This window comes from Coturnix japonica, chromosome 3, assembly GCF_001577835.2.
Source record: "Coturnix japonica isolate 7356 chromosome 3, Coturnix japonica 2.1, whole genome shotgun sequence".
Classification (NCBI taxonomy): Eukaryota; Metazoa; Chordata; class Aves; order Galliformes; family Phasianidae; genus Coturnix; species Coturnix japonica.
In genome coordinates this window covers 91,294,321-91,315,297 of record NC_029518.1, presented here as the reverse complement: position 1 = coordinate 91,315,297, position 20,977 = coordinate 91,294,321, and the positions used below count along the sequence as shown (strand labels likewise).

The 20,977-nt window shown below is 43.6% G+C and overlaps 1 protein-coding gene across 3 annotated transcripts in view; it reads right to left on the bottom strand.

The window, feature by feature from the left end:
• VSNL1 (visinin like 1) overlaps positions 1–20,113 on the bottom strand; it is a 63,814-nt gene extending 43,701 nt beyond the window's left edge. The window contains exon 1 of one of the 3 annotated variants that reach the window (XM_015859547.2): positions 19,973–20,113. The gene's annotated coding sequence lies outside the window, so the exon portion shown is untranslated. Of the gene's footprint in view, positions 1–19,432; positions 19,559–19,972 lie in introns of those variants that run through there. The other 2 variants (XM_015859546.2, XM_015859548.2) reach the window with 2 other exon arrangements.
• Between the last annotated feature and the right edge of the window lie 864 nt (positions 20,114–20,977).

The window sequence follows — 20,977 nt, the reverse complement described above, 5'->3', positions numbered from 1 at the left end:
AGCAGTGGCAATGCAGATGAAAAGTATGAAAGAAAATAAGTGAAAGCTATATAAATATTTAAGTTCTAGCACTATGAAATTCACCAAAAAAATACTGTCTGAATTCCTGGTGTTTATTATCTACCGAGATAGTGCAATTGATGGAGGCTGCTACAGTCTGACGAGCTGGTTTGGAATCCCAGTGACGGTCTCTAAATAGCAAATCAAGAGCACCAGCTGCAGTTCCATTAAATGGCCAGGGAAAATAAAACTGTGTTCGGATTCACTGACTGCTATAGATGAAGACCATCTGGGAAAACTACTTCAGGAGACCCGGCAAAGAAAAAGAAAATACAGGCTATGGACCCTGGAAGGTATGATCTATAATTCAAATTCTCATAGGGCAGGATGTTTGTTCCTAACAGGGATGGCTGTCACTGGTTTGTCCACGGGAATAGACGAGGTCCCCAAAACTGGACTATAACGCTGATGGACAAAAAAATAAATATATACATAAAATGACAAAATAGAAGCCAATAAAGGAGTCTGTCTCCAAGTCAAAGGGGGATTGTAGGCGACAACAAGCAACAAGGAACTGCCTGGACAGCATTCACACAGCTGTGCCTTACATAGCAACTGCTCTCCCAGGTGACAGAAACAGGTGAAATACTTTGATTCCCTTCTGTGACACTTAGCAGCTGCAACTGCATTGACAGCCACCCTGTTCTGCTTAGGTATGTAGGGTTTGAAGGCTAGAAATATCAAACCCTGTCCTCCTTGGCATTACATCATGATTTCTCCACTCATCACTGGGGAATGCTGAAGTGAAAAGGGTTATGATAACATATGACTGTTACTCTCTCTAATGATTCCAGAGGCTGAGGGTTATTTTAATGGTGCCATTATCTAATATTTCTTATGCTTCTGCAATAAAGTATATAAACTGTTGCTAAGAAAGAACAAAACCATCTTGGATGACAAACAGATGAATATCTTTTCTTTATAGTTAATGCCATCTTTACTGTTTAATTTTACCCACAGCTTTTTTAACTTCAAAAGTGCCTGGCAATTTAACAATAGAGATCCCACCTATAGTGGAACCCAATCACCTGGCTTTAATGTTCTCTGATTTGAGTGCCTATACTGCAATAGATACTTAGGCCAATGGAGACAGTCATCTCCAGACAGCGGTTCAACAAGCTGAGCTAAGACATTTTTCCTATGATGGGATGAGTCATGATATGGAGGTGCTATTCTCTCTCTGTTGACTCCCCAGACTATCATGTCTAATAATCACTGATTAAATTAGCTTTTCTGAATTTGTCTGATCCCTTTTTGACCACATTTACATCCTGGTCCCCACAACATCCTGTGGAAATCAGTTTCATAATTTCATTAAGTGTGATACAATAACTTCATTGGTGACATTATTTCTTGCACCGCGAGAAACAGTGACTATTTCTTAATCAGCTCCTCTTTGGTCATGACACAGACTCCGTCTAGCCTATATTGCATACTCCTAAGAAACTTTGTGTCCTTCTTCTATACTTTCTGTGATTGCACCAGCTGTTTATCATACAAGTGGCTATAATCACAGACAGCACTTTCCACTTGCCCTAGCAGTGGCACACTCTTTGGATCAGGCCCTGTTTGTGCTAAATGCTATACTGGTAGAGCTTTTACTTCTCTCCAGCATAACAGTATAGGAGAAAAGATAAAGGAAATAAAGTATACAGCTCAGTAAACAAGGTAAATACCAGAATAATAATAATAAAAAAGCAGCAGAAAGAAACAGTGCGATCTTAAAAGCTATTGTGGCAGTTGCCAGGAGCTTGGAACAGCCAGAAAATCAAATCAGAGAATGCAATATAAAATACTGTTGGCTGCCAGAAGGCAAAGAATTGTCTGAGCTGGTTATAGAGGTAGCATTTGTTTTTTTCCTTTTTCCTTTTTTTTTTTTTTTTTTTTTTTTTTAATTACTCCAAAAAGACTCAGTACAAAAGAACTTGTTACAGAATCCCCTCTGGAAATGAACAATAAAAGACTCTAAATGAGATGGACTTTGGGTAGAAGTATTTTCAACCCAAGGAAAAAAAAAAAAGGGGAATACAGAAGAAATGATATTCAGGAAATCTGCCTGATTTTTGCATGGTGGAAAAAATTCCTTCATCGTTTCTGACCACAGCAGCCTGGTAACTTAGGCCAAGCAAAAAGGGAGGTGAGCAAGTCAAGAAATATGTCAAGAAACAGTTTCGGGGAAAAAAAGATCCAGTGTTTTTTCTCACTTATACCAAACTCTGTGTTATATTCTATGGGAAAACACGTGCACCTTGGAATGGAAAACGAAGAGTCTGAGGCAGGCAATGTAAGGAACCAGGTTTACAAAGACATGTAAGCACTGCCATGAGACTGGGGTACTTGCTTAAGGTAGGCACTGTTATCTAACTTCCTTGGTTCCTTTATATTCAAGCAAGTCAAGGTGAGGTTCAGGAGAAATGCATCTACTGGCTCTCCAGCAGCTTGAGTGCTCTTATGAAATCTCACCAAGTACCTAAATAGCTATGCAAATCTCATCTGAAGTATTTACCTGCTGCATCCCCTGCACAGAATGCAACTTAAACTGTGTCACCTCCGCTTTCTAAGCAAATGACACCAGCATACAAAGCAGCCCAAGCACTGAGCTTCATTGTGACAGACAGTGCATCCATGTCTTGCTTTGTGAGGTACCACTGCTCTGCAGTCTAGGGGTCTCAGTTTCTTCAACACACCGTGGAACATGCAGGTTGGCATTTACTGCTTCATAAAAATAGCCTGGCACGTGTATTATCATATGTCTCACTAACAGTGTCCTGGGGAGCTAAGCAGGCCAAGCTGTGAGCACACTGACAGACTGGGATAAGGAACGTGCCCAGTGCAAGTCCTGGCTATAAAGCTGCTGAATAACACATAGACTTCTATAGCTGCATCTCTATATACATGCAATAAATATAGGCTAAGCTGGTTTTATTTTGCAGACATGCTTAGTGCTAAAGGTGACGATGCAGTGTGACCCTGGCTCTCATCAGGCAGGTTAGATAACAGCAAATTGCCTGTGAGCCTCAGTCCCAGTCTGCCCCTCTCATCTTTTTCCTACACTTCTGGCTCCCTCCTGCCCCATTAGCACCTGCCAAGCTGCTCCCAGTAAGTCTGCACCAGCTTATCATGACTGTCTCCTAGCTTCCTTCCCTCTCTCCTTCCTACCTGGCTCCTATTCCCTTCTCAGTGCCAATTCTCATCACCCTTCTTGTCTTTCTCTTTTCCTTTGTTGGCTTTTCATCAGCAAAAAACAGTGAGCGGCTATGTTCATAGCACACCAGGTGTATGCCTAAGGTAAAAAAGAAGATTTAAATTCGCTTAAGCTGTAGGGAGAATCATCTGGGCAACATCTTACTGACATTTAAACAGTCTGGGCGCCTTCAGGCACAGAGATAAGGCAGACACCAAGTGGAGCAGAGCAGGAGTGGGGTTCTGCCAGGATCTTGCACAGACATGAATCAGGAGGGATGGGGCAGGCCTGGGCACAGTGCTGCACTATTCAGTGTTTTAGAGTGTTTCTGTTAAAAAAGCAGACGGTAAAGTTAAGTGAATTATGCAGCTTATAATTATGATGTGTAACGCCTCGACAACCCAAGGCTGAGAAATGCTGTGGTTTGCAGGTGCGAGATGCTAATGCAAGGAGGAAGGCATCTCCTCACATACAAGCAGATGTGTCTTCCTCTGACCACCTGAAATCACTCAGGGCTGCTCAGAGGAGGAAATGCTCCCTGGAGGGTTGTTGGTGGCTGTGAAGCGCAAGCAGTTGTGTGCAGTGATTGAGCTGGCAAGTGAAATGCAGCCCAGTGCATTGGTCCCAGAGGGCTGGGTAAATCTAAGAGAGACAGGAGGAAAAACTGTGGGAAAAGTCCATAGTCATCCAGGAGGAAAAAACATACATACATGTCCTACAGTAGAAAATGGAGATTCAGACTAGAAGGGCAAAAGGCTTTTAGTTTTATTTTCTATACCTTATTCTATATCCTTTCTGTCTCCTATTCTATATTCTTGTCAACCTAGCAAAGAGGGTTGAGAAAACCTATTTGTTTGCCAATTAAAAGTGAGGTAGCAGTGTCTGCTACTCATCTCCTCACCTAGGTTTCTTGGTAGAGGCCTGACCTGATGGGGTTGTTTTTCTTCCCAGAGCAGACACAGAAGCAAATCTGACCCTCACTGTTGCTGTCTGCAAAAGGATGTAGGGTCCAAGATGTCACCTTCCACTTGTACATTCTCTTTTAAAACAAGTCAGCCAGAATCATCAGTGTTAGAAGGATCAATTATTTTCTTTGTCTGTTCTCTTTGCTATAAAGATTGGTTGAAAAACAAACAAACAAAGATCAAGTGTAACAGACATGGGAAAGCCTTGAGGAGATGCAATACCCCAAAGAGCCAAAGAATTCCATCAAATTACTTCCTGCCACCTAGGAAAGCCACTCTACACTCCTTTCCTGATGTCACACTTCCACCCTGCTCCAGTATCACTGCTCCAAACCTGCTTAGACACACTATTTTCCCCTAACTTGCAATGAGCTACGTTGATTTACAACTCCTAGAATCTGGCCAGGCTCCAGAAAGGCATCAAACTGCCTGTCTGTACTGGTTTGCTCCCTCAAGAAAACGAACAGAAAATGGTTTCTATTATTAATGATGACAGTTAATAGAAAAAATCAGTTCCAGTTTTTAAGACTTTCACATGATAAGGGACAACAGAAAACCGGTCAATTCTACTGTTAACGACAAACAATTTTTAAAGACTGCAAAGGAAACCAGGACATTTTCTCCAGCACAGCATCCACAAATCATGCACAGAATAGTACTGTGGCAGGAAACGTGATTAATTACAGTTGTTTCTACCTGGGTGGTAGCCATTAGATGCTGGATATCTAATCTAAACTAGTCATCAGGGCTCCAATATACAATGGAGAGAAACAGGCACCCAATTCACCAGTAGGTAATTCATCCCCTGCTAAAGTGTGTATACAAGATAAGTGGGATTAGTTGCTTTCTAAGGGGTTCCTATTCCCATTTGACCAGCAAGAAAGCCAACATGATTAGTATAGATGATAAATCTAACTGTCAGACAGCAAATATGGCATGAAACAAAGTCTACTGCTGGTGCTCAGGCTTGGGTGATGCTCCTGTATTTGGGACAACTGCAGAGCCCATAATCAAATTTTGCTTCAATCCTTGGACCCAAATCTGGCTAGGTAAGTCCAGTGAAGAGGTGGTGAATCTCTGCTAAAACTGTGGGGACAAAACAGCAGCTCAGTGTTAAAGCAGTCCCTGTGTAGATTCAGCCCAAGAAATTTCCTGACAATATGACCTACTATCTAGCTGGCTCATTTGAGGGCCCAGATTTGCTAACAAAAATCCCACTAAGACAAAATTCAGGTCCTCTCCTCCTTATCTAGAAGCCATTATCATGCATTCATCATCATTATCATATAGTTGATAGATGTCTTTCAGGCTATGTTAATTCAGTTAGTTTTAAAGCTATTTTGAATAATTTAAACACATTAGCACCAGTGACTTGCTGGCAGTTCCATGGGGAGTGGTTTAGTATCCGCTGGTTCAGGTCATACGTAGGAAAAAACACAACTGTTATCTACAATAACTTTGTAGAGTTCCTGGAACTCTACAATGACAAAAGTAATTTTTTAAATGAATGTATCAGTAAAAGGCTAGGTCAGAATCATAGAATCATAGAATTACCCAGGTTGGAAAAGACCTCGAAGATCATCAAGTCCATCCGCAGCCTAACCATAGTACCCTAACTCTAACAACCCTCTGCTAAATCATATCCCTAAAACAACACACCTGTAGTATTATGTTAGGAATTTAGCACCTGAAGATAGATATTCATCCTATGAAGTCCTTCCTCTCCAAACACTACAGGTAGTTTTTATGTTCTAAGGGGAGTAAGTTACTAGGCATCTACATAGAGTGTAAATTAATTGGCTGAGTTTAATGGACTGAAGCAAACCATTCATAACCTGTATGGTCCCTATTCAGACACCATTTAAGTCTCTTCACATCTCATGATTGGTTTCTCTGGATTCTCACCTTCCTTAAAGAATTGGCTTCTGAAAATAGAAATGACACAGGATTGCCGCTAACCTCAGCCCCAGTGAAGGTTTTTTGATTTGCTTTCAACTATGACATACGCTCACTTTGTCCTTGCTTTGCTCTCTAAAGCGGTTTACAAAACATGAAAAAAAGGACTGCCTTGTATTGTATGGAAAATAACTGTGCTGTAAGGAACAATACCAAGGCTGAAACGCCTAAAATTAGTCCTGCAAGCTTTGCTTTCATTGGCAGCAACGTGTGTGCATCCGCATTGTACCAACCCCACGTTCTACCTCTCCTGTTCTTGCGAAATACACTACTTTCTGAAAAACACTGAAGTTTTAAATATAGCAAACAGATTCAAGGTCTCTACTGACCCCGACAAATGGTTACTTTGATCACATTCACCTTTAGGCTTTAATACTGAGTGAGCAGATCAGCTTATTTTCAAAAGCAGGAAGGGAGAAGCAGGATTTGCATAACAAAAAGTCGAATATCTCAGCAATGGTGCCTGCAATGATCCTGTAATTTCCAGGTTGTTTCTTTTTATTCCTACTAAGAAACATCAAACACAGATCTAATAGTTGTGGTTTTTTTGTCCTGAAAGCGAGCTACTGAGTAGATAAGCTATATGGAAAGCGGCTGGCACTGGGAAACGTGGGACTAACAGGGACAATTTAGTCATAACAGGTTAGCATCTACGTTATAGCCATTCTTTTCTCAGCTACATCCATTCAATTCCCACCGTATTCAAGAGAGCGAATAAATAAAAGCAAATGTATCCAAAAGGTCAAACTTCATGTATTTTCAATGCAGAAAGCCACACAGAGGCTCTAGAGAAACTGATGCTAGCTACTGCATTAAAGATAATTCAAACTGTTGTTATCATTGTGCTTATTTTGAGTGTCTCCTCGTGGAATTTCAGAGTAAAATATGAGATTGGCACTGAGCCTCAAGTGGGTACAGCCAGAGCTGTCCAATTCCAGCAGCCTATTGAGCCGAGATGTTGGGATTCATTTCTTCGTGAACTAGGAGCCAAAGAGGTTTTTTAGGAGTTAGGGCCAGTGGAAGCCTAGAAGAATCTAGTCCTCAGCTGCATTCAGTGTTTCCCACTGGAAAATCTGCCCAAAAAAAGTAATGTTTTCAAAGTAAGGTAAAGAGTAGCCTGAGAAGACTATTTATTTCATCACACCAATTTTGTCAGCATTTCCTAATGTTTCCTACACCCTGGAAACTGCATGGGCTGCCCTTTAAGCTTCACAGACATGGTGGCATTTCAGACAATGCTCAGCTTTTGGAAAATGAACACAGGCTCATTGCATCACTGAGACAAAAAGAAGATATTAACCACCAAGCACCTCACCAACAGGTTGTTACAGCATGGGAACCCTGAGAAAGGTAAATACACCTTTCTCAGGCCTAGGAAGGTTTGTCTTTGTTCCAAGCCCAGGATGAGGTAATTTCTTCCTGGGGCAGCCTTTCATTTGTGCCTGATTAAGCCAGGTAATTACCTCCTGGATTTTGTGGGCAGGAATGCTCTGCGCAGTCAGCCCATTTAAGAAGCCATGGTTTCAGTCTCACGCTTTGCTTTCTATTCTTCCATATATAGAGCTCTCCCAGGCTCTCACCGCTTTGATAACTGCAGACTTTCAAGTTTTTGTAGTTCTTCCAAATTCTTCTAATGATTCAATCACTACAGACATACCTATAATTGAATATTAGTTCAGACTAAAAGAGGCAGTGGATAAGAAATACAAAAGCTATTATGGAGGAATTCTTAGTAATAACACTCATGTCCCTTTCTTGTTCTTTAGAAAAGCACCTTGATAACACAGCCAATTTTTTATTTTTTATTTTTTTGCCAGAGAACAATTTTCTGGACTAAGAGAATGTGCACATCTTTTCTGAGAAGCTTTTCACAGGGAATATGAGAAGCAGGAGAGCTCCTCTGTGCTGTTCACTTCACTACAGAAAGCACACGAGGTTATCACCTGACACAAAACCAGAAGAAACCATCTGATCAGTTTTGAGAAGAATTTAGTCAGGTTGAGGAAGCACCACTCCAGGGACTGCATTTCAAAAATAACCTTCCTTTTGAACCACTGTTTCATCTGCTCGCTGCAGACGAAAAGGGCTGTTTTCCATCTTCCACCAAGCATGAATTCTGCTTTTCCGCTACTTGAGGCTTGATTTTCTTCTGATCGAGTGGAAAGGAGATTTGGGGAAAACCTTGCAGGAATGGCAGAGTTGAGGGAGCTGCCCTGCTGGTTAGCAATGCCTGCTGCCCAGAGGAGCATCGTCTCCTCCTGCTTATTCATTTTGCCTTGGGAAGAAGCACAACTGCAGGGACTCATTAGGGTACATGCTGCTGAAATGCCTCAGGAAGAAAAATAAGCAAAAAATCAAGTGACCAAACCCCTTTAGCTCGCCATGGGATGTAAGGCTGTTCCAGCCCAAGAAAAGTCCCTCTGCTGTTATAACATGCCATCAGAAGTCTTATTTAGAGCTTCGAAATTCTGATGAATGGCTTGAAGTTACAGGAACAGAACTGTAAAACTCTTTTGCTGAAGAGCAACCAGGCTGTCGAGTCCCACTTTCACAACATGCAGCTAAACTGGAGTTTGTTGTACAAGCTCCAGATTCTTGCTATGCCAAAAAAAGAAAAGCTGATAACCAATGCTTGCACATGGCAGATTTTCATCTTTTTGTCTTTTGCAATGCGTAGCTGGCTGACAGCACTTAATAACAACTTAATGGAGTCCGATGGTGTCAAACTGGCTTACAGCCAGCACCACTGGTGCTGAAACGACTTCACTTTCAAACATTTTGCCATAATAATTGATGAGCAGTAACCATCACCAACAGAGCTGGCCAAAGAAATAGAGGAATAAGAAGCAGGGAACACACAACTTCTGGGCCATTCCTCATAAAAGATGCACTGTTCTTCAGCTCTAACATTTAAAAGAATGCATTTTTACCTGGTTTCAGTCTTGACAGTGTCACACCCATTCCCCTTAGAAACAAGCAAGCGCACATAATGGCTGTTTCTGCCTACTCATATTGTAGAGACAAATCTCAGGCACAACCCACGGATTAGCAGAACGTAACTGGTTATGCAGGTTTATTGCACTCTGCTGATAAATTTTCGCGTCCCAGTTTATCCACATCAAACCGATCTCTGGGTAATGCTTCACATTTCAAAGGGTAAAAGCCACAAAGCCTGTCTGTCTAAAGCGGAATGCTGCTATGAATTATAGGAGAGCTCTCCCATTTTATACTCAGCCATAAAGCACACAACTGAGGTCAGCTGCTGTTTGTTAATGAAGCTAACTGTTCAAACCCATATAAGAAACTGATCTGGGACCTCATTTTTTTATGAGTACTTTGACAAGCATCTGTGCATGAGCAATTTTTATATATGTAGTGGAGGGCTGACACCTGCATTTTATTATTAAAAAAATAAAGCAAAAAAAAAAAAATATATATATATATATATGTCAAAGACTATGGCTAAAGCCATAATTAAACTTGATACAATAATTGTGTATAAAGTGATGTAATTAATCCAATGTAATTAAAACTCAGAGATAACAGAGACATGCATCTCCTCGCTATCTAAGAGCCCCATCTCTGCTCTGGCATTTGTGTTTTCATCAACTCTAACCCAAGTGGATCCTTAATTATTGCACCACTGCCCAACAGATCTCAGCCACAAAAGCAGAGGAACCTGGGGAAAAAATGGATTTCTACTCATTTCCATTTCCTGATGATTTCCACTTCATACAAAATTAAACTGGTAGCAGCCTGGACAGTTAGTAGCCTAGTGATTGGAATTTCAGGTAAAAAATAACAGTTTCAGTTCATTGTTGCTTTTTATTTCATGACATACATACAGGCAGTATAGAAACTACCGGCTTCTGTAACAATGTACAAAGGTAGCCAGTATTTCTGAACTGCCCCAATTTAGTTTCAGGCTGAGTACATCAGAGAGCCACGAGGAAAGGTAAGCCTCAAGAATGGGTCACAGGCAGACAACAGCTCTGTACTGGTCCCATTCCCTCATGGGCAGATGACTTCATAGGGATTTTAATCTGATATAACCCAGTTCTGAAGAAAGGACTGTACACTCCTCTAGCACTTCTGGAAATAACTCTTCATCCAAAGTCTTATGTACACACAAGGATTTGTATGGCTGGGACAGACCAGTGTGAAAACAGAAGCCCAATGGGCCTATGCTGCCATCCACATTTTTAAGTCTGCATCCTCATTCTTTTTAAACCCCAAAGCTGATAACCCCATCAAGAGCTCTTGTATGACTCATCCTGCGGACAGATCCAGATGACACACAAGAATATGTATGGGCAACTCTTCTGAGGAAGAGCTGGTCCGTTACTGGTGTATAGGACAAACTTTTGTAGCTTCAGAAAAAAAACATACACACATGCCAACATTTTTCAATATGACTTGTAACAATTAGAAATCAGGCTTCTGAGGTGATTTTTTTTCCTCTTACTTCTTTCAAATTAGCAGAGCAAACTGAGAAATTGCACTAAGGCACTGCGATAAAGCAGACAGGTAAAACACAGCCTGCAGTTCACTGTGAGATTCCAGGGTCTTGGATCCCATCCTCTGCCATCACTTTGCCAGAAGCTCTGGGCCAAGTCTCGTTACTGCCTCCTGCTTCATCATACAACATGATGTGAATGAAACCATTTCAAATTCTATACACTTGCCAATACTGTAGGTGTCTTATCTCATCCAAAACTGACATCAGAAATAAAAAACTACATAGCACATAAAAACAGAATGCAAAACAATGAGCAACTTGTCATTTAGATTCTTCAAAATCAGAGCCCCAAACCAACAGCTTTTTACTGTGGAAAATCAAGATTCTTAAAAGCAGCAGTTTAATCATAAGACCAATGAATCATATGAGAGAACTTAGAAAGTCTTATGCGAACACTTCACATTTTACTTTTCAATCCTTCTCCCTGCTTAGTTTTCATGTCCCAAGTGCCTCTAAATCCCACTACGCCCGCACAGAACTCATTGCCAAGGGAAGCCTGCTCTGGGGGAGCTTCTCTGGTCACGCTTAGGACTTACTTGTAGGTGGCTGAAAACCATCTCGATTCCTCTTCTTCCTCAACAGCAACACCTAACACCCATCTCATATATATAACGTTATCACAGTTCATCTCAGTGAGATGCACCCAGGCCAGTGGATGTTTTTGATCTAGTGCAGTTCTGATAGAGCCTGGCCATCACTGCCTATGAAGAAGCAGTTCAGAGAAAAGCAGCAAGAATAAACTGGATTTTCACCAAATTCATTTTTTTTTTTTTTTCCTGGTAATTAAAATTTTCTCAGCACATTTTTTTTTTCTCACAACATCTACAAAGTCATGAAGTGTTCAGACTGTTGTCGCTTCACGTTTCAAATTAATCACCTCTTTTGTGAGAGGCTCTCCACGCCTGTCTTGCAGCTTCTCCTGCGTGCTGACACCTCTACACTCTGCTATCAACTAATGATATCCCATTCCCTTTCCTGAGGATCTGCGCACACTTCCCCCCTCCTTACTGATTCATTTTAAACTCCCATCTCCTTAGAGCTGAAATCCTCACAGATCCCATCCTGCCTACATCTCTGGCATGATTCACGATCACACTTGCTCTTTTTCCCCAAACTTCATCTCCTTCAGGCTACCAGCTTGCTGAACACTTACACCTACATCTGTAGTCAACTCTTTAAGATTTCCCCATGCATTTCAATCTAGTCACCTGCAGAAATGTTTTAGTGGCTCAGGACATAACTTCTCCAATCTGGAGATTAGCTGACAGCACCGATATATTGCAGTTGATCTCCACTAACACATTCCTGTTGGCAATAGGACACTGCACTGAGAAGAAGTCGGTAACATACATATTGTGGTCCTCAACCCCATGTAAATTGTAGGGAAGAAGTAAAAATGCCTGATACTGAAAAAGAAAATACTTTATTATTTTATGTTTACTGCAGATTTCTTATGCAACAGTTCAGAACCTCATTTGTAATTGCATATTACGACCCTGACATTCCGTGAAAAAGCTCTGACTGAAGGAGGTTCTGTAGCAATACAACCCATAGCAATTAACTAGCAAAATGTTGCCCAGAGCATTCTTGTCTAAAAACAGCAGATGAACAAAGAGCATAGATGTTACAGCTTTAAGTGATGTGTACATCTGATTATTGAGAACAATAGAAATTATATCCAAAGAATACATTATGAAAATTCTATAATAATTTAGCAGTCTCCTACATCACATCTTCCTACCCTGTAATTACACAACAGAGAAAATAAAACAGAAGGATGTATATACAGGCTCTGATGATATCTGCAGGATGTGACATCCCACTACAGATTTATCAGGAGCGACATATTGGACCTTGCACGAAGACATAGAGAGTTACAGCACTGAATATTGCAATTCACTTGACAAAGCAGACAGGCACACAGCAGGAACACAGCTGCACTCAACATCTGCTCACACTGCACTGTGCCTTCTTATAGACTTCTCTTTGAAAATACCAGTCTAGAGACATCTGGATGCAAACCCAGCTGTGCATAACATCTTCTAGGGTCTGTCTGCATTGCAGTCGCAGTCCTGCTGGCTTTGGCACTGGGAACAGCTGTGCTGGGGCAAAGCAGAGGGCAGTGTAGGCTGCAAAACCCCTTGAAGGGCAGGCTGAAGACCCGAGCACATAAGCCGTGCTAAGCACTGTACTGCTGTGTCCGGCTTGCTGCAGGTACATCTAATACTGGAGTATGTCAGCATAGTTCATTCACAGCCGAGACTGCAGATTAAATGTACCTTAATAAGCCCTGCAGGAGACGGACTCAGTCACTGCTATCAGACATGGGCTGGTTCAGTTGCCCCATGAAGCCCCTGAATACGCATCTTTCTGCACAGTGTAGTTACTGCACCTCCTATACATTGTTAAAATTGTAATATAAATATTTAACATTATAGCGCACTAAATACATACAATTGCACTTCCTAGAACATCTACAAGGGCCAGATCTTTTTCTACAAAGCTCACAAAATAAGAATTAAATAAAAAAACACAAACAAACCCACAGTTAAAATGCCCAAAATGGAGGAGACATGCATTGTGATGAAGTGTGCGCTGCCAGGCCACAAGAAGGACCGGGAGCCTCTCAGCAAGCAGGGACTGATGGAGCAGAATTACCACAAAGAGGAAGCAGAGCCAGAGAGAGAGGGAAAAAAGGGATCAGGGAAAGCCGAAGGATGAGATAAGGCAGAGTTAGTACCTGCTGACACCTCAGGGTTACAGTCTCACATAACAGAGAGGGAAGCCTGGATGAGTTATATTCACCTTTCAACCACGCAGAAACTAGTGTCACTTACAGATCTGTGGTCCAGTAGCACCTATCTGCGGTAGGCACGGGAGACAAATAAAAATAATAATAACCCCTTCCAATCCTCCTATTTCCCCAGATAAGAATTAAATTAAAAAATGCCATGGAGCTAAATAGCTTTTACACATTTGCCCGATGTGTACTGCAGCAAACAGACGGCTCTTGTAAATGTTAATTTGTTTGAAATGAAAATGATAAAAGCTACCTTGTGACCTACTTACCATACCTGAGGAGGGATATGGAGCCTTGGCAGCTACCTCTCTTAAACACTGTGGCATTTCAGTCACACAGTTGTGTCATCAGGAGGTCACTGGCAGGCATACCTTATCGACTTGTACAGGAAAAAACAGTTTGTGACTCCCTGACCCTCCTCCGTTCAGGGTGCATAAATTGGAGCTTTAACAAGTGAAAACATATCATCGTCTGGTTTCAAATCCAAAAGCATGCTAACCTTTTGTATGCTCTCAGGCCTGTTGGAGCAGACTGCTGAGCACCCTTTGCCCTTATAAGGTGAGCAATGTGATCAGATACAAGGCTACTTATCTGTTGAGAAAGATGCAAAAAATAGAAGTGAAAAATACAAGTCAAAATTAGTTAAGAGTTTATTTGAAGATACGGTTCTGTTGCATAAACCAGTTGGGTTTGCAAAAAAATCATCAGTATGATCTGATGTCTTACTAAGCAAACTGAAACCCCTTGACAGGCTACTGCATTTTCAAACTGAAATCTTTATCCACTTGGAGATAGGTATTCCAAGATGTCTGTCCTGAACGGCAGCAATTGTATCATATGAGAAAAAAGGAAGTATATTTAAAACAAAAACAAATGGCCTCCAAAAGTACAGTGTATGCTCTGCTGTGAGGAAAGACTGTCGGCTACGGTGCTGTCAGTTGGGTATGTGCTGGAGGTTAGCAGTATTGACACAAACAAGTTTTTGCAGCATTACCCATTACATAAGCAGATCTTATTTACAGTGCCAAAGCCTTGTAAAAAAAATGTTTATTTTTATTAAGTTTTTAAAGTAACGATTTTTATGTATGCCAAAAAAAAGCAAGAACGTTTTAATTCAAACTGCTAATATCCACAATTTCATCCTCTAAGAGTCTTCAGTTACTTTATATTTCTAAATATAGCTGATAAGAGTACGCAGAAATATGCTGTATTCTACCAGCTTTTATAAACAAGATGTTCTAATTTTAGATGACTCCATTCTGAATAAAGTTTAATTAAATACACAGATATTCTGAAACGCAGTCCGCAGGAAGGGTATTATTCAGCTCTCCTCAATGCCATTTAATTCCATTTCATAGCGAATGATTTAATATCTACTTTGGAGTAAAAACGTTCCCTACTAAGTGGAACACTGATCTTTTATTTAAAAGAAATGGAAACGAAAAATACAACAACAACAAAAAACCCAACCCACAAACATTTCCTGTAACATACTGCCTTTGTGGCATTATTTTTAGACGCTAAAAAACAAGTCTCAGGTCCTGTACAGACACCTGGCTCAAGAGATGACCTATTTAAGTGACAGCCTTTCAACTGCTTCAGGGAGGCATTGGCTCAAGAACTGGTGACGAAATCCAGAAGTAAGATGTAAGGTGAACACCAAGGATAATTAACTATTAGAACTTAAGGGGAACCATGATAATCTTTTATGATCATCTTTCATAATTTTAAATTAATTTAAATCAAGGACTGATTTATTTACACACACACACACACCAAAAAAAGAAGAACATCAGTCATGTCACGACCAGGAGAATGCACAGGGGTATCACCTAGTCACTGCTATGGGCTGTGCTGGACTCTTGGTTATAGTCTTCATTGCTCCTTGCACAGCTAAACACTAATGCACCTGAAACCTTTCATCTCTCTGAGCTTCATATTTAGCTCCATGTTAAAATAATTAAAGCAATTTTCATCAAATGCTTTAGAGCCTTATATTTATTAGTCTAAAAGCTCTGTAAATTACCATCACAGCCTGTTTTCTTCCTGAATATACACTTTGACTTGTGCAGTGCTGAGCACAGTCTTCATCAAAGCCCGAGCAATCAAGGTAGTCCCACTGATGGGTATTACACTGTTTGATTCAATGCGTCACGAGTTGAACAAAATTCCACTACCAGAGTAAAAAAAGCAGTAGCGTGCCATTTGTGTTACCGCCACAGATCTCAGTTTGTAGGTGTTCTCATGTTGAGAAGGTCTGTTTGCAGACAAGAAATAGGTACACACATTCCTTCTCGCATTTGGTACACAACGCAGCAGAGCTGCTCAGAACTGATGACATTGCTCTGAAACCATCGTCTATTTTAAAGTAAATCAGCCACAATTCAGAAGTGATTAAAAGTAGTTTTCATTAACAAGTTTAGCGTCTCATGTATATTAGTCTAAAAGCTATAAATATCGTTATTGCAGCCTGGCTTTCTGTATTTTCTCCCCCATTATGAAGTCATATAATATTGACCGTATAGGTATCACTCATCAAATTGCTCTGTGATTATAAAGTTCTTTTAAAAGTCTTCATTCTCCTCATAGGAAAATACTTTTTTGTCATTAAAGAGCCACTTGATTACATCAACTTATCAACTCCCATGACTTCTAAAATCAAACACTGTTGACAAACTCAAGAACATGGCAAACTCAAAACACAGCAGTTATGGAAATGATAACACAACCTGTTAAATCTGTACATTTCTGCACTTGAAAAGGTGACGTAGAGAGGGTCTACTCAAGACAGAAAATCTTCACTATGATCTATTATACTTCTTCCTCTGTTCTTGATACCAGGGTTTCAGAATGCATTTTTAGGTCAACATTGCATTTCTAATCCCACTCCAAATGAACACTGTTAACTTAAATTAATGTTGCCTTTGGAAGATACTCTAGAAAATGTAATCTGTTCTTTACAAGGAATTGTTCTTTACACTCCTGAAGGAATTGATCATGAAGACTAGTTTGATATTTTTATAAATACAACAGTGAAACTGAGTATCGAGACATTGGTATCTTTTCCTTCTCTTCCAACTCTCTCCTTGAAACCACTTAGTTTTCACACCTTTCGGCTACGATACCATCTCTAACAATCTGACTTCATTTCCTACATGTGTATTATTGTCCATTGGATCATATTCATATGTGGAAAAGCTTCTGAAAGCAGAGATTCTGTAGGTAACATCCACGTAAATGTAAAACATTAAAAAATACATCTTGTTTGCAACTTAAATAATAACTTAAAAAGCCACACGGATTTGAAGCACTACTTGGAGATCACGTATTTCACAACAAGCATCCCTTCTATCATGTTTCATTATCTTTGAGAAGGATTATGGCTATCACCCTTACAGCATTAGTATAAAACTGAAAGGATGAGATATTTTTGATGAATAAAGACGGGAGCTGGATCTAAAGCGAGAAAGTGGCTCAGCGTGATGGAGCGCAGCTGGATCCCAGCATCCCACAGCACTGCACATGCTCACTGCCTTCCCTGCTCCTGCTGAGCTCTCGTAGCAAGCACTGCTCTGAGCAACGCCACATACAGAAGTGATAAAGTCACAGTCCTTCCCGAGGTCGAAGAAGAACGTTGTTGGTGAAGAAAAGGGATTCAAAGATGCAAGGGAGGCACAGGAAGGGTGGAGAAGAAACAAAACCCCTCAAGGAGTGCGAGGCTCAGATACAACACACAAAAATACGCAGGAATGAATGGAGGAGCCAGGCATAAAATTAGAATTCCAAAACTGAAAAACAAAACCAAGAACAAACAGCTTGATGGGGAAACAGTTTTGGAAGCTCTGTAGCAAAGCTCACTGCGATCGTGTGCCTGTTAAAAAGAATCTGCATTCTTAGATCTAGATCGTTCTCGCAGCTCCATGAAGAGACAGCAAGAAATGTCAGGAGGGCTACACCACTCCAATGGACTGAAAAGTGATGGAATGGTGATGCAGGAACACGGCATGGAGAAGTGCTGGAAGCTGGGTAGCCTGGCACAGCCCTGGCCCTGCTGCTGGCAGCGGGATGTCACACCTCCTACACCATGTGGTTCCTTTTCCCAGCAGCACCAAAGCCGGCTTTGTCACACCGCTGCCATCCCATGCAGCCAGCAAAATTCCAGCCAGCAGATCCTGCCCTACCCTATCCCAGCACACTGAGGCTTTGCATTGCCCTTCTGTCCCGACTACAGTTTTCCTTCTGGTTGGTGCCACAGTGTGATGATACCAACTGCGATTCTTCTCATGTACCAGGGAAATACGACAGCTTTGGCATCTGCTCTGCAGTTGTGAGGTTACATAAAGCTGTGCCCGCCTCAGACAGGTGTTGCTCAATATCGCCGACGCGATGTCAGCTCGGCGTTCCAGAACACCGGGCACTTCTAAAACCCAGTGAAAATTCAGTACTGTGATCTGATGTACAGCGTGTTTGTGCGGGGCAGGAAGAAATCAGCCTGATTAAACACTGCAGTTCTACGCCCACAGAAGTTTGTGATTTGGTTCCTTTTCGAGTCCAACAGGATAAGGATTCAGTCCTTAATTAAAAGGCAGGAATAACACATAATGAAGATTAAGAATGTTTCCTTATTTTTTTCCCCTCACAGCAACATTAGCCCAGACTGCTTCGTGCTTTGTTTGAATGGAGAAGCAAAATGTAATTAAAGTTTTAATTAAAATTGATCGCGGTCCACAAAACTGAAATGAATAGTGCCGTGCTAACCTCATACTGGAAAACTTTCCAACTAAATGGATGCTGTTAAATGAACTGTGTTCTTTAACCAAAAAAGAGCATTCTGTCAGGAATAAGGTTAGTAGTGAGAACTAATGGATCTGAAGATGTGCCATAGAAACAAACAGTGCATTCTGAAAGAGGCAGCGCATATACAGCTCACACTGACTGAGCTTCCTCACGTTCTCATTTTCCTCTGCATGCGAGGATTCTGTTCCTCATCAGACCCAGCTTAATAAATACGTGCGTCTTCCTAAGAGGAGGTAAGATCTCCGCAAGCTCAACTTTCTGATATATGAAGGACGAGAATGCCTATCTACAGAAACATTCACTCTAAAATATCACTAAAAATATTTTGCCGGCGGAATTGTTGGGAAAAGCAGCTGCATCTTTGAAGCACATCTGCTACGTTAACATTTTCGGTGCGGAATTTATTCCTATATTTGCACTCGGCTAATTGGCTTGCGAGTAATCACGTTTCGATCGTGATGAAAAGGGCAGGTTTGCGAAATGCCCTTTCTTTGCTAGGTGAGAAGCCCAGCGTTGTAGGCAGCAGTGCTCTGCTACCCGCCGGTACCTGTATATCCACCGGTACCTGGTGTACCTACCAGTACCCGGACTCGGTCTCGATCTCCCCGCCCTGGAAAGGCACCGAGCCCCGTCCCGGCTCCGCAGAGCCTCCACGGGACTCCTCTGGGGGGGGCTGCAGTTGCATAAGATCGTGCAATACCCATCCCCACGGAAGGATGGGGGGGGAAAGCGGAGGGGGGGAAAACAGAGCGCCGAGCTCAGGCTGGGGAAAAGGAGGGGAGAGCAGCGGGAGGGGGAGAAGGAGACACTCCGGCCGAGGTGGGGAGGGGGTGGTGGGTACATCCCGCACGGAGGGGGCTGCGGTGGGCTGGGGACACCCCCTGCTGCTGGAGGGATCCCCGCAAAGGGGGAACACGGCAGCCTTGCAGAGGGAAGAAGGGGAAGAAGGGGAAGAAGGGGGGAAGGGGGCTTCCAGCCGTCGCCACCGGAGATCCCGCATCACACCGCATCACATCGCACCGCACCGCGCACCGGTCCGGACACACGGCCCCGTCCCCGCTGCAGCGCAGCGCCGTGCCCAGCCCGCACCCCGCGGCCGCTCCCGAGCGCCTTCCCCGGCCCCGCTCCCCATCGCCTCGCACCCCCCTCACCGCCCTCCGAAGCCGCTCACGCCGTGTCTCAGCCCGGGCTGCTTTGTCGTGGGCGCTGGAAATGCAAAGCCTGTCGCCCCGCGCCTCCTCCTTCCTCGCCCTCCTCCACCTCCTCCTCACGCCTTCGGGTGGGAAATGCCCGGGATCGCGGAGCACCGCTGTCCCCACCCACCTCCGGCCCCGGCACCCGAGCGTGCTCAGGAGCGAGCAATGGAAACGATAAGGATAAAATCCTCTGCCGCGATAAAATCCGCGAGGGTCGGGAGCGCTCCTTCCTCCCCTCCGGCGCCGTGACCTTGCGGGCTGCTCCGCCGAGGGAGTGCGGGCTTTATTATTATTATTATTATCTGTTTCTTTTTCACTGGGAACCGAACGAGCGCTTCGCTCCCTCGGAACGCACTTCAAAGCGCCGACCGCTCGGCTACCTCCGCACCCGCCGCACCTCGCACCCTCGGGGCGCCGCCGTCCCGCAGCCCCGCTCCCTCTCCGCGCTCCGCGTCCCGCATCCCGCCCGCACCGCCGGCCCCCGGACGCACTTACGGACGGCGCTGGGAGCGGTCGGCGGTGCGGAGGAGGGCGCTGGGGCCGCGGGGGTCCCGCCGGGGGGTGCTGGGGCCGGAGGGACGGCGCCTCAATGCGCGCCCGCCCGCACCGCTCGCTCCGCAGCTCAGTGCGCGCCCCCGCGTCGCCCGCCCGCCCCGCACTGCAGACCGCCGCCGCCCCGCCACGGCCACGCGCAAGCGCCACCCGCGAGCATGCGCGCGGCGCGGCCCCGCGGTGCGGGGAGAGGGGAAGGGAGACGGCATCATGCGGGGACTCCTATGGTAGTGAGGGTGTCGGTGTTACAAGTACCTGCTGTCTCACACACCGACTAGGGTGCACGGGGGATGTCCCGCTGATGGAGTAAAATGGACCCTTTAAAGCATCCAGCCCTGTCGTCCCCAGCTTTCAGGTTGTTCCTATAGTCCCCGGTGTGCTGTGTTCAAATGCAGGATGCTTTGGGAGGTTCGATGTCATCTGGAGTCACCAGATGCAGTCACCCTCTACCTGCTCGGCAGAGAAAGACCTAGGGGTCCTGATAGATGAGAAACTTAACATGAGCCAGCAGTGCGCTCTGGCAGCCCGGAAAGCAAATGGGATCCTGGGCTCCATCAGGAGAGGGGTGGTCAGCAGGGATAGGGAGGTGATCGTCCCTCTCTACTCTGCTCTTGTGAGGCCCCATCTGGAGTACTGTGTCCAGGTGTGGAGCTCTCAGTACAAAAAAGATATGGAGATTTTGGAAAGGGTCCAGAGGAGGGACAGGAAGATGATCAGGGGGCTGGAGCACCTCCCCTATGAGGACAGGCTGAGGGAGTTGGGTTTGTTCAGCCTGGAGAAGAGAAGGTTGCGGGGTGACCTCATTGCAGCCTTTCAGTACCTGAAGGGAACTTACTCCCAGGAGGGGAGTAAACTCTTCGAAAGGGCTGATAATAGCAGGACACGGGGAAATGGTTTTAAGTTAAAAGAGGGAAGATTTAAGTTGGATGTTAGGGGGAAGTTCTTCAC